Genomic DNA, 13,980 nt, shown 5'->3' on the forward strand with positions numbered 1-13,980 from the left:
GGCAGGCCATGTCTGCCCCATGTCAAAATGCTCTCACAGCAACCAGTGCCAGCCCGTATTGTAAGAAGCCCCGATCAGTTGGAGATGGTCGTTTATTACAGACTCCTGGGCGGAAGGGACAACTCAGTGCCGTCGCCTGAAGGACCCTGAGAGGCTTTGGCTGCCAAGGAGTGAAGTCGATGATGGGCTGGTGATGGGGGCGCTAGCCTAACTCTTGGGAGATAAGGGGTCAAGTCCCTGCTCTGCCACAGACTTCCTGTGTGGCCTTGGCCAAGTCTCTCTGTGTCTCAGTTTCCCCTCTGTCCAATGGGGCCAATAGCTCCACCCTACCTTGCAGGGGTGTTGTCAGGGTAAGGACATTAAAGAGCGGGAGCTGACCAGACACTGTGATGATGGGGGCTGTAGAAGCACCTCAGATCATTGGTCCTGCAGCAGCCAGGGTAGCAACAAGCTCTCCAGCTCCTTGGGCACAGAGGCGGCAGGTGGCTGAATGGAATCGTGGACCCTGGGACAAAGCCCCAAATGCCAGCACATAAATGATGACAACAGCTCCTTCGAGCATGGTGTTCAGGGAGGAGATAAGAGAGCCGGGCCCTGCTGGGTGCGCTGGGCTGCGGTAGGTGCCAGCTTGTAGTTGAGACATTACACTCCGGCTCTGGGAGCTGGTGCTCATTAGAGGAGAGGAAGGATGGTCTGGTGGCTAAGTATAGGCAGGTAGAGCAAGTACATCGTGCTAGGTGCTGTACAGGCAGGGGTAGAGCGAGAGACAGTCCCTCCCTGCCCTCAGGAGCTTATGATCACACAAACAAGACAGACGCAAGGTGGGCGAGGAAACAGAGATGCCAGAGGTGGAATGATTCACCCAGGTCCCCCCAGCTGGGACCATACCCCCCATTTCTACTCCCAGCCTAGCGCTCGTTTACAACCAGACCATGCTGCCTCTCAAGCTGGATTCAATTCCCTGCTCCGCCACAGATCCCTGCATGGCCTCAGCCAAGTCACTGCTGGGCCTTGGCTCTCCAGCTACAGCGGAGGAGGTTGACACTGTCCTGCCCCATAGTGGGGGTCAGGAGGATCTATCCATAAATCCTTGGGAAGGGCTTGGAGACTCTGGTGATGAGGGCTGGGTAAGTGCCTGGCTAGGAAGCCCTCTGTGGCCCTTTCCATAGGGGATATTAATTCCCATTTTTGCCTATTTGCTGTACATTCATGCTGCATGCCCACTGGATATACCACTCTTCTTCACTTCCTGTCCTAAGCTGGTGCCAAGGTCTGCCCCACATTTCAGGAGAGTTGCCACCTCTGTTAGATTTCCATGGATCCTCTGGGTTTTAAGACAATGACCCCGTGTCCCAGAGACATGGCTCCTGGGCCAGGTGTCCCTTTGGGGGCTTGTGAGCGGCCCCCCACGGGGAGCATGTTTTGATGCAGCACCCCACGCGACCGGCTGGGTGTGACACACTGGTGCGGGACAGGCATGTCACTAAATATCCCAGCGGGTCTTGGGAGGGGCAAACCTGTCCCACAGGACAAACACCCTGAGAGGCCAACCCTAGTAACAAGTAAGGTCTGCAGGGCCTGTACCCAGAGTTTTGACGCTGTCCCCCCACTTACTAACTTTATGGTGCAGGGGTGGCCAAATTTACCCTGCAGCTCCCAGCTGTGCCTCTCCACGTGTTACTACTGCCACTGGGAGCCGCAGGGAGGGGCTGCTAAGGGTAAGGGGGGTGTCTGGGGGGGTGTGACTCAAGCTGTTGGTGGGAGCAAACCTTTACATTGTGCCCCTCCACTCTCACCAGGAACCAGTCGTCTCTGGCAGAAGCTCCTAGCCCCACCACAGGGCAGAAGCCCCGAGCTCCTCCTCCCCCGCACCTGGTAGGTAGAGAATGGGGGTGGGGTGCGGGGCTCCGCGAGCCGCACTTTAACTGTAAAAGAACTGCATGTGGCTCGCAAGCCATAGTTTGGCCACCCCTATTATAGTGCGTCATGGGCATACTCAGTCCCCATCCCCCAATTATCCATCCTTAATTAGACCTGTTAATATAGCACTCTGCCATTCTCCAGCCTCACAGCACCTCAGGGAGGCAGGCAAGCATTATTATCTGCATGTGACAGATGGGAAACTGAGGCACGGGGAAGGTAAGTGACTTGGCCAAGGTCACATAAGATGGGCCATGGCAGAGCCAGGAGGAGAATCCAGGTCTCCCAAGCCCTTCTCCTGTGCTTTACCCCAAGACCTTGGGGAAAGGAGAGAATCAGGCTTTGCACGTGTTGTTTCCAGTATGGGTATTAATTCTGGTGCCAGCCTGCCCCACTGAGCTGCACTCACGGAGGTTCCCAAGCAGCTCCCACAATGGCTGGCAGGGCAGTGGATTGCTGTGTAGTCACAAGAGGTATAGTAACCGCATCACATACACCAGGAGATTAGGGTTTGTCATTGAATACAACACTGGGTAGATGCAGTAGTGGGGACACTTGGCATCAAAATCAAGGACACTTGTTTCTGTTTGAAGCTCAAAAGCCCTCTCAGAAAGGACATGGTCAAGGACAGAGAGGTGATCCTGGTTCCCAGGGCACAGCAGAGCTAAGCAGGAACCAGAGAATTCCTGGGAAAGTCCACAATTTCGAGGTTTGTTTTCATTCTGAGGTTGAATTTTTAAAAATCTGGAAAAAAAATAATTTGGGGTCAATTAAAATGTTTTGTTTTGATTCGGCTATTGGAAAATGTATATTATAATCTGTAATTTAATATAAAATAAATTTCTAAACAAAAAGTCATTTTGATACAAAAATCAGATTCCCCTTTGAAAATACAGAATGGACATTAAACGCTTGGCTTTGATTTATTTTTCAAAATGAAATTCCATCAAAACTGTCACATTCCACCACAAGGTTTTGATTTTGATAAGGTGGCATTTCCTGATGAAAAAACATTGCTTCTGAAAATTTTTGACTAGCTCTAGTTCATGTTATGTTTTTGACATGAACACGTAGTAGTAGGATATAAAATATAGAGTATTGGGGGTAGCCGTGTTAGTCTGTATCCACAAAAACAACAAGGAGTCTGGTGGCACCTTAAAGACTAACAGATTTATTTGGGCATAAGCTTTTGCGGGTAAAAACCCCACTTCTTTAGATGCATCTTATAAAATATAGAGTATTCCTGCTGGAAGGTTGCAGTGTAACATGACTTTATTTCTTAAAATCCAGAACTGTAACTCACAAGAACCAAAATCAGAGAGAGACAAAGCAGGCTGCTCCCTAAGGCAGATCTTCACAACTCATCTACCTTGCTGTAAGCTGGTTGTCTGCAAACTGACTACTTTTGGCACACTTCCCTACAGAGGCCCCTAGCCTGCAAGCAGGACCAGGAAACCCCTGAAGATTTTAAATAACTTACACTTTTTAATACAGTTTTCCATACACTACAGTGCATAGCTCTCACCTTGCAAGGAAGGATCAGTTCTGCAAATTTCTGGGTGCCCCTCACAGCCACAGAAGACCCTGCCTCAGGGCTGGTGGCAGGATCAACCCTTAAGCCGTGCTTGGCTCTAAGAAGCTAAATTACAGACCTGAAGGTAAATTCATTCTTAAACCCTCAGCTAGAAGCAGTTCTACTAACCAGATTCACCCAAATAACCTTTCGTTTTTCTGGTGCTATGGAAAATGATAGATTTGGTGCATGAATCGGAGTATAGGCCTCCACTCCCCAAACATTGTTCCCTGTCCACTTCATATACAACACGATCAAAACAAAATATAGCTCAGGTTTCTTTTTCATGCTAAAACAAAATCTATAGCTCAGTGGACCCTGTTCTCCCCTGACTCACAGCCCCATTGCTGCTGGTTGCTTCCAGGAGGCCATATGAGGTGCATGTTGGCACAGAATTTGCCCCAATAGCCACACACTAAAATCCAAGCAGCGGCAGGATGTGGCTGTGCAGACGGACTCAGCACTGGGAGGGGATTTCCGTACATTGACCTTTTCCCGAGTAGAACACCCTGAGCCAGAGACCCTGCTCTGAATGTGGAGCCCCTGCCACTAACACCTCCAGAGACCTGGAGTCACTCATCACTCCTCACCCCTGGACTTCTTTCACAGCTCACAACAAGCCAGCAGCGACCACGCCTTTCTCCCACTCGGTGACTCAGCCACTTAGTCTGAAGAGAAGTTCCCTAAACTCTAGGCAAGTCCTGGCTTCATCTCTCTCTGTCACTTCTCTCTAATCGCCTCCCCAGTTAAATCCTCTGCGATTTGCTAAGCAGCAACCTGCTTCTAGTTGCGAGGCGCGGGCTGCCAGCTAATTGCTCTCCTTCCCTTCCACTTATTGTCATCCTGTCAAGCATGAAGGCAGGAGCTAGGCTCCTTCCTGCTGCTCATGTGGAGTTGGCCCTGCCTAGGAGAGGCCCCATGCTGAGGGCTCTCCATTCTGCTGTGGGAACCACAGGGGGCTGCCTGGAGAAGCTGATCCTTTCCCTGGCATGCTGGTAACTACAAGGACCTCTCTGGAGAAGTCTGTAATCACCAGCTGCTTTGCCTGTGTGCCCAGTGGGTCTCCAGCCCTGGGGAGGCACTGGGCAGGTGTAGGATGCTGCTTTGATGGTGCTCATGCTGCTGGAGCAATAATCCAGATCAAAGGACGTGGGACAAACAGCCTCCCGCTTTGCATCGGGCCGTGGCTTCGAGGGCTTGATCCAGCCCAGCGGAAGTGCCGAGCACAGGGGCTAGAAGCACCAGGACCTGCAGACCAGGGGAGCACAGCGGACTCTGAGAGCATTGCTGGGTTGCCTCCAGGTGATGGCTGCCTAGCAGCTGGAGTGAGGCCTACGAGGGGAGCAGGTAGCTAAGGACCCTTCTCTGTTCAGACAGGCCCATTCTCCACCCAGCCTGCCCCATGACAGTGGGGGAATGAATGCACTGGAGATTTCTCCCCACTCAGTGCCCAGTGCTTCACCTTGCCCCCGCGCCCACCCCTGCTCCCCCTAAGCTGGAGCGCTCGCTGGTGGTTATGGGAACGAAGCCATGGGCACTAACACAGAATGCCGGTTTTTACCAGCTTTCCTGTGTCTTGGGCAAATACCTCCGTAGGAAACAAACACATCCCCGGCCGGCGAGGCTGGAGGGAGTCGGGTCAGAGAGAGGCCAGCTGGCTGATCCCTCCATTCCCAAGAGAGGCTGGTGGGAGCTGGTAGGGTACATGGGCAAAGCAGAGGGGATTGGCAGTGTCCCGGAGGGTGAGGAGCTGGTTAGGGTGGCGCAAGGGGAGGGAATGACGCAAAAGGCCAATAGCAGTGGAAACGCATCTGAGGAGTGAGATGAGCTCGGCTGTGAAACCGTCTCCCAGTTGCTTGAGAGGTTAAAACTTGACTGGACAAAAGGCTGGAGTACATGCTCCAGGGAACCGTCCTGCCTTGGCTGGGGATGGGCCTAGAAGGCTGGAGAAGGCTGGTCCATTCCCAGCATCTGTGACTCTGCAAGACCGGAGATGTCGCTGGGAATCCAGCTTGCACTAAGGGGTCTGTCCCTCCCTAACAGCCTGGGGAGCCTGTGTGCATTGCTGCCCTCTGCTGGCTGGAATAAGATCTGCTGCAGTACATCTGCACAGGTGGGTCAGAAGCAATGCCCAGTGGTTAGGACACTGGCCTATGACTTAGGAGACCAGGGTTCAGTTCCCTGTTCCGCCACAGATTTCCTGTGTGACCTAAGGCCAAGTTATACTACAGACCTCTATGGGTATAATTACATTGCTCAGGGGTGTGAAAAATCCACACCCCGAGCAACGCAGTTATACCGACCTACCCCCTGTGTAGACAGAGCTATGTCGCTGGGAGAAGCTCTCCTGTCAGCATAAGAACGTCCTCACTTAAGTGCTACAGTTGCATTGGTGCAGCGTGTAGACCTGCCCTTAGTCTCTCTGTGCCTCTGTTCCCCAGTCTCTCCTGACAGGGAGCTTTGTGGAGATGAACACATTAAGGAGTGTGAGGTAATCAGGCCATATACGGACCTTAGATAGATGCCCACAGAAGATACAGACCCAGATTCTACTGCCCATGATGGTTGTGGTTTTAGGGCTTGGACTCTATCTCTCACGCTGGATGACTGGTGTCTGTGGTTTTCGGCCAACTAGCCCAACTGTCTGCTCTGGACATCTCACAAGAGGATGCAGATTGTACAGAAAGGCCCCTTACCCCAATTTCTGAGCTTGTGTTAACAATTTCCATCCCTTGCCCCATCTGAGAGCTCACAATTCTCCTCCCTCCAGATGCCCCAGGAGGGCAGCGTCCCTGTGGCTGGGTCAGGACCCAGACCAGCTCTGCTCTCCAATGGATAACAATCGTGATGTTAAAACGTCATGAACAGCAGGATCTCCCTACGTCCCTTCAGACACCCACCACGAGAACGGGCTGGAAACTAGGGAGACTTTTCCAGTGGAAAATTTGTACTTTTTGTCAAAAAAACATACATTGAAATGTTGGGGGTTTCCCAATGACAATTCAAACATTTTCAAGAAAGCAGAAAATACTCTGCAAAAATGTTTGTTTTGGCAAAAACCCAGTTCCCCACAGAAAAACGTTTGGATTGAAAATTTTCAAAGGTCTTAATCCTCTTTCAAAGGTCTGCCCAGGAGATGGGAACAAAGAGCCAGACTAGGTTCATGAGGCTTACATCTTTACTGACATGTGGGCCACACTATGACAAAGTCTGAGATCCCCTTGTCGATATGCTCCAGACCCAGCTGGCTGAATGTTGCAGAAACACTAAGTTTGTAAGGGGTTTCTCCATCCTGCTTGCAGGCTAGAAGGCTCTGTATGAAAGTGTGCAATCTGGGCCTTGTGAAGTCAGTCAGTATGCAGAGCCAGCCTACAGCAAGCTGGGGTCAGCGGTGCCTCTTTGCCTTAGGGTGCAGCCTGCTTTGTCTCTCTCTGTATTTGGTTCTTGTGTGCTCAGGTTCTGGAAAGGTCGTGTTACGTTGCAACTGTCCAGAAAGATAAAAACATAAAATACTGTAACTTCGCTGTGTGTATGCCATGAACATAACACTCCTGTTAGTCATTGTTTGTGAGTGGGTGTTTGGGGAACAATCGTTCTTTGGGTGAACCCCAGGATTCACAGGTGAACAAGAGTGTTTGTGCACAGAGTGTCATTGCTTATTTGCCATCTGTTGTCCATTATTCCCCTGTTTTGAAAGCTTCTGTCACTCAATCACTGAGCGGTAACAGTACCACGTGACTTGGATGATGGTTCACACACCATGCACAGCAAATAGGCAAAGTGACCTATTGATAAACACACCATAACCTGCTACCTGTTTGCATGAGCAAGTCAGTGAATCCTTAGGAATAATAAATCTGTTTGCAAAGATCTCGGTTGGCTCATGAATGATTCACGGAGAAAAAGGCTAAATTCATGGGATAATTTATTAGCAATGAATAATTCAGCTGTCTCTAATCCCTGGTACTGCAGGATGGTTCCCTGTGGTGCATTTCCTAGAGCCTGTTGAGGTTAAGGATAATTTTTCTTTTGCCTTCAGTGGGCCAGTACCCACTGGGATCAGACCTCTTGTACTTTGCCTAATTGTAGCAATGGGACTTCTGACCCTCCATTGGGGAGATGATGCTGACAGGATGGTTTTCTACCTATTTTCCAGGAGGAGATAAATACGTAGGTCACAGAGCCAAGATCCTCGCAAGAGAGGGAAGGGTGTAGGTTACTAGGCAGCCACGGATAGTAGAAAGCATTTCTTACCACAGATGCCATCTGGGTGCCTGGGACTGAGTCACTTAAGCTAACATGGTGTCTTCATTTGGGTTTAGGACAAATCTCGAGTAGGATGGCTGGTTTGATTTCAATACCAAGAGCATGACTTTCTGGAGCTGTTCTTGCTGGACGGGATTCTCCATTGACTAACCAGCCAGTGGCTGAGTTCTTTCCTCCTTGCATTTTTACTTGTGTTCCCCACTGATCTAAAGCCCACATGTTGCGCTGTTAGCTCAATTTAGGGCTCCAAAGTGGGCTAATGCATCAGATTTCATCTCATCCCCTGAATTATAAATGCTTGGGTGATGGTACAAACACCAATCGTAGATCTCCAGGCTGGATGCTCCTGACTCCAGACGGAAACTGCAGGGAAGACCATGAGATAGGTGCTGCCTGTGGGCCATCTATCCTGCTTGCCTTGCTCTGCCCCGACCCTCTGCCTCCCTGCCTTTCCTGCTCTCAGGCCGCTGACACTCAAGCTATTGCTGCCTGCTCTCATTGGTCTGGTGCTTTCTCTCACACAGCCTCAGCATGGAGCAGGTTCAGCACACAGGTACTCTGAATAATTCATTCCTTCAGCCCAACTGCACAAGCATTCAGCACAAATGGATGAAGGCTGGCAGGAAATTTAGCACAGATGCAACATTTTCTGTGAGTGTCTCTGTTATATAATGTGCTCCCTCTCACGTAAAGCTTTGGCTCACCACCACGTGAAAAGTCCAGGATGCTGCAGCCTCCCATCAAAGCCTCTGAAGGTTATGGCATCTGTTGCTAATGGAACTGGTTTTGTGCACTGCACCTTTACATTTCTGGGACTCTGCTGCATGTTCCGTTCCGATGCAGCCTGTTCCAGAGGGGACACACACACCGTACTCTCTCCTGAAGAAACTCGTTTACTTGCCTTTCCTTTAGTCTAAATGCCCTTCACGCTGAGGAGAAAGAAACACAACAAAGGCTAGTTAGCAGTCTGATCCTGTGGGAAAATTTTGGTGCATTGTCTGAGCAGCATGTAACACTGTGCACCATCAAGGGAGGTGATGGGGTCACCGGACTTCGCTATTCTGTTGCTTTGATGACACATCACCCTTCTCTTTGCTTCTCTCCACTGGCTGCCCCTTCTCTATTGCACCAAACACAAGACACTTGACTTCTCTTTCAAAGCCCGCCGTGGCCTATCCCCATCCTACCTATCATCTCTCAGTCACTGTTGAGATGTCAACTCCTGCCTCCGATCATCCCATGATGCCAGCCCCAGCACCTTTGTGCTTTCTCCCAGGCTGCCCCATAAACATCTTCAAAGCCACCACACTGTCCGCTTTCAAATCCAACCTCAAAAATCTCCGTGGCCATGAGGCCTCCAACAAACTTGATGATGGTGCAATTGCCCGTGTTCAGAGACCACTGCCGATCACACTGGCCAGTATTGTGTCACTGTTTCCTTGTGCTCCCCCACTGGTCTGTCTCCTTCTGTTGTCTCTTGTTTTATCCTTAGATAAGTGATTCCCAAACTTGTTCCGCCGCTTGTTCAGGGAAAGCCCCTGGCGGGCTGGGCCGGTTTGTTTACCTGCCACGTCCACAGGTTCGGCGGGTCGCGGCTCCCAGTAGCCGTGATTCGCTGCTCCAGGCCTATGGGAGCTGCGGGAAGCAGCAGCCAGTACGTCCCTCGGCCCGCGCCACTTCCCACAGCCCCCATTGGCTGGGCACAGTGAACCACGACCAGTGGGAGCTGCGATCCGCCAAACCTGCGGACGCGGCAGGTAAACAAACTGGCCCGGCCTGCCAGGGGCTTTCCCTGCACAAGCGGTGTCCCAAGTCTGGGAACCACTGCCTTCAATTATAAACTCGTTGAGGTAGGTACCTGTGATGCAGCCAAACCCAGGCAGGTATATTATCCGTGTCTGACCGTCTTCTCCATTTTTCACCCAAAGGGGTTGTGTGTGGTCTCTGCCAAAAGCTAAAAATGAGCTGATCATCATGGTTATGGCAAGATATTTGTCCGGGAAATAGCTTACGACATATGTCAAATGTAGAATGTTAGGTTTTAAAACTGTCAAAGTGAAACCTGTCCCAGGAGGCAAGGCGATCTCGGGGCTAACTCAGTTAACATTGAGAACTATGGACATCCCTGGAGCAAGCCCTGTGTTTGCTGTCTAGACCAGGTGCCGGCTTGGGGATTTACAAAGACAAAAGAAGCCCAAGAAACACCTCTAAGTAGGGGACCCGTAGGGTGAGAGACATAGTCTGTAACTCTATTAAAAGAGGAAAGGGCACAAGATTTTATCCATTACAGAGGAGAGACTCTGCCAGCAGGGGTGTCTCCAGAAAGGTGGGTCCAGTCTTTCTGAACTGGACAGGCACTGTAAGAACTAACCATTGGGTGAGAATCATAGAACCATAGGGTTAGAAGGGACAACAAGGGTCATCTAATCTAACCCCCTGACAAGATGCAGGATTTCTAAGAAGAAGAAACACCTTATTAGACAGGAAAGTAACTTGTTAATTAGTATAGGATCTACATTGTGTTTTATGTTTTCCTTTTACTTGTAACCTTATGCTCCCAAACCTTTATACTTGCTTTTATTTGAATTTGTATCCAAGCTCTGTAAAATAAACTCCAGTTTGGTTTTACTATAGACTGTCCAAGTGCCTTGGGCTAAGGAGAGGGTTCAACTGAGGTGAAACAGTGAATGAGGGTGCACTGTCTCCATGGAGGCAGTGGATCAGTGTACATTGCGGGTGTACGGAAGATAAAGGGTTGGGGCACTCGAGTGTAACAAACTGGGGTGTGTCATCCCCTAATATAATGACCCACCACCATGACAACTTTCTCTAGATTGTTTCCATCTCTATGCCTGATCTGACCAATGTACGTAAGTACCCCGCCTGAGTTGCTGGGCGGCCAGACTCGTCAGAGCCCAAGTTCACAGCCACAAGACAGGAGTCAAGAGTTGGCTGAGTCAGGATACTGGGAGGAGAGGCAGAGACAAACTGGAGATCGGGAACCACAAGTCAGATGCCAGGAAACCAAGCTGGGGCAGCAGAAGCGGGAATGGGGAGCAGGAAGCACACCGCAGACAGTCCAGAGCAGGATGGAGCCATTGGTTCAGACAGCTTCCTGGGCCTGCTGCTGGCTTAAGTAGGGCCAGGGAGCCAATCAGCTGCTCTGGCACTCCACCAATCAGACCTCAGGGGCGGAGTCTCATGCTAGGGCTGAGCTTTGTGGGTCCCAGGAGAGCTCTGGCCAGCAGACTGCTGCATGGAGGGTTCAAGCATTCCAGCTCCATGAACCTAGCGGGCCTGGGTTTGCAACTGTTGATTTCCAACAGCAGGGAAATCTCTCTTCTCTCCCATCCTATTTCTAACGTGGGCATTTGTGGTCTTTTCCATCCATGCAAAAGCAGAGGTCCACAAACTATGGGTCACACCCCCCTAGGGGGGCATGAAGAAATGTGCGGGGGGGTGCAGCTGGGACTGGGGCCATGGGGGCGGGAGGGAGCGCTACCCAGCTCTGCTCCTTGCCCTGGCCCTGGCTGCTGGTCCCATCCCCAGGGCTCCCGGATGCTGGCCACACACCCGCCTCCAGCTGTTGTCCCAGTCTTGGCTGCCTTACCCTGTCCACGTCCCCCCTCCTGGAGCCGCAGCTCTGCTCCCAGCCCCAGCTGGGGGCGGGCATGGACAGGGGCAAGATGGGGCACAAGGTAAAAAGTTTGGGGACCACTGCGAAACAGTCTTCGCCAGAGCTACATGACAAAGGCTTCAGTTGCCTACTTGTCCGCAGCTACCACCATGCAAATAATTAATAATAATAACAGGGACTGTGAGCCAGGAAGTCCTGAGCTCTCATCATGTCTCTGCCACTGACTTACTCTGTGGCCTTGGGTGAGTCATTTCACCACTTTGTGTTACAGCTGTGTCCTCACCCAGCCATGCTCCACATGCTACACATCACCACTGGCAGCTATAACAGGCTACATCTCCACGGCAAAAAGAGGAGGTTTTTTAAAATCAAGATAGCTAACTGGATGTAAAATCCTAGTGGAGACAAAGCACAGGTAGTTTACACCACGATGAACCTAGTTGATTTCATCGATGTGGCCGGCTCCTGTGGTCGACCTGGACTAGCAACGTAGGGGTAAAAAAAACAGAGACTTGTCTACACTAGGCTTTTACACTGAGTCAGTGATCTTAGTGTAAAAACACACCTCTCTGTGCAGTGAAGACAAAGCCCCAATCCCCTGCATCCTGTGATCAGGGGCATGAACACTCACGATTCGGCTGACCTCGCACCGATACCTGGGAGAGGAAAGACCCTGTGCACCCTCCGCCCATTTGCATGCCCAGAACTGGGTCTCTCTCAAAACCATGTAGAACTTGTTCTGGTTCTATTACTCGACATGCTGAGTCGGCAAGCTGCAGGGGTCCTCAAGCTTGGCAGACCAACGATTTCAGGTGGGTTCCGTGTGGGAGGGCAGCTGTCCCATGGGGTTTGATGAGAACAGCTCAAGCTGTGGGCAGCTGAGCGCAGGTAGGTGAAATAGATGCCCCAAGATGGAATCAGAGCCAAGACAAGGCAGAAGCTAAAGAATGCAATGGAGCTGATTCCCAACAAGGGCTCGGAGTTGCCGTGACAACTGGGAAACCCAGGGTATTATCCTTTATAATATCAGGTTGCAGGGCCTTGGACTTGCCTATGTCATGAAAAAGGATCTCTGAGGAGGAGTCACTCTGGATTTACTTTAGCAACCTTTCTGTGGGAAGGCAAAGGCAAGAAAGTTAAGAGTTATGAGTCTGGAAGACTGGCACCATGTTTACACTCAGGGTATGTCTACATTTAAAACACTGCAGCATTTCAGCGTAGAAACTATCTATGTCGCAGGAGGGATCCTGCCATCGGCGTAGGTAATCCACCTCCCTGAGAGGTGATAGCTAGCCTACATGGGGACTTAGGGCATGGCTACACTTGCAGATGTAGAGCGCTTTGAGTTAAACCAGCCTTCATAGAGCGCAGTAGGGAAAGCGCTGCAATCTGTCCACACTGACAGCTACAAGCGCACTGGCGTGGCCACATTAGCAGCTCTTGCAACGGCCACAGAGAGCAGTGCATTGTGGTAGCTATCCCAGCATGCAAGTGGCTACAACGTGCTTTTCAAATGGGGGGAGGGGTGGGGTGGAGTGTGACAGGGAGTGTGTTGTGTGTATGTGGGGGGAGAGAGAGTGGGTTTTTGGGGAGGCCAAGAGCAAGTCAGCATGCTGTCTTGTAAATTCAGACAGCAGCAGACCCTCCTCGCCCCCTGCCTCTCTCTCTCACACAGCATTCCACAGCAATGGTTGCTTTGTCCCGGAGCAGATAAGCAGCCAGCTGTCAGAAATGGAGCTTTCAAAGGGCATATCCGCATTCCTGCAGTGATTCCAAAACAATGAGAAGAGTGGCCACTTGACTTAAGGGGATTATGGGACGTTCCTGGAAGCTGATCAGAGCGCAGTAATGCAACACCTCATTCACACTGACACCCAGGCTTTTCAGCCAAGGCAATCAAGTGTTAATCCTCTCGCCGAGGTGGAGCACCAGGACACTCTAGCCATGGAGTCAGAGTGCTCTAGGTGCCTTGCCAGTGTGGACAGGTAGTGAGCTAGGGCGCCCGGGGCTGCTTTAATGCGCTCTAACTCGCACGTGTAGCCAAGCCCTTAGTACTCTCTATACGGGGACTTCAGTCAGTTTAACCAGGCCACTCAGGCACATGGATTTTTCACACCCCTGAGTGACACAGTTAAGCCAACCTAATGTTCTAGCATAGAGCAGGCCTCAGGGTTTGTCCCGTTTTCCTTTGCAAGGCCTTTCTTCTTTTTCAGAGGCAGTTCTGACGCACCTCTGTGGAGCTTGGCTACTCCACCCAAGTCCTTTAACTGGGTCATTAATGACACCCATCCAGAAAATTAGGTCAGTTTAACTACATCAGGCAGGGGTGTGAAAAATCCACCCCCCTGAGCAGTGCAATTAAGGTGACCTAAGTCCCCGTGTAGACAGGGCTAGATCGAAGGAAGAATTTTTCTTTTGATCTAGCTAGCACCTGTCAGGGGGGTGGATTGCCTACGCCGATGGGACATAGGTAGTGTCTACGCGGACGCACTGCAGCGGCGCAGCTGTGGTGTTTTCAGTGTAGACAAGCCCTCAGACTTTGTGCAAGACTCTTACTAAACCCTTCACATTTAAACCTCTTGTG

Source organism: Eretmochelys imbricata, chromosome 19, assembly GCF_965152235.1.
Source record: "Eretmochelys imbricata isolate rEreImb1 chromosome 19, rEreImb1.hap1, whole genome shotgun sequence".
NCBI lineage: Eukaryota > Metazoa > Chordata > Testudines > Cheloniidae > Eretmochelys > Eretmochelys imbricata.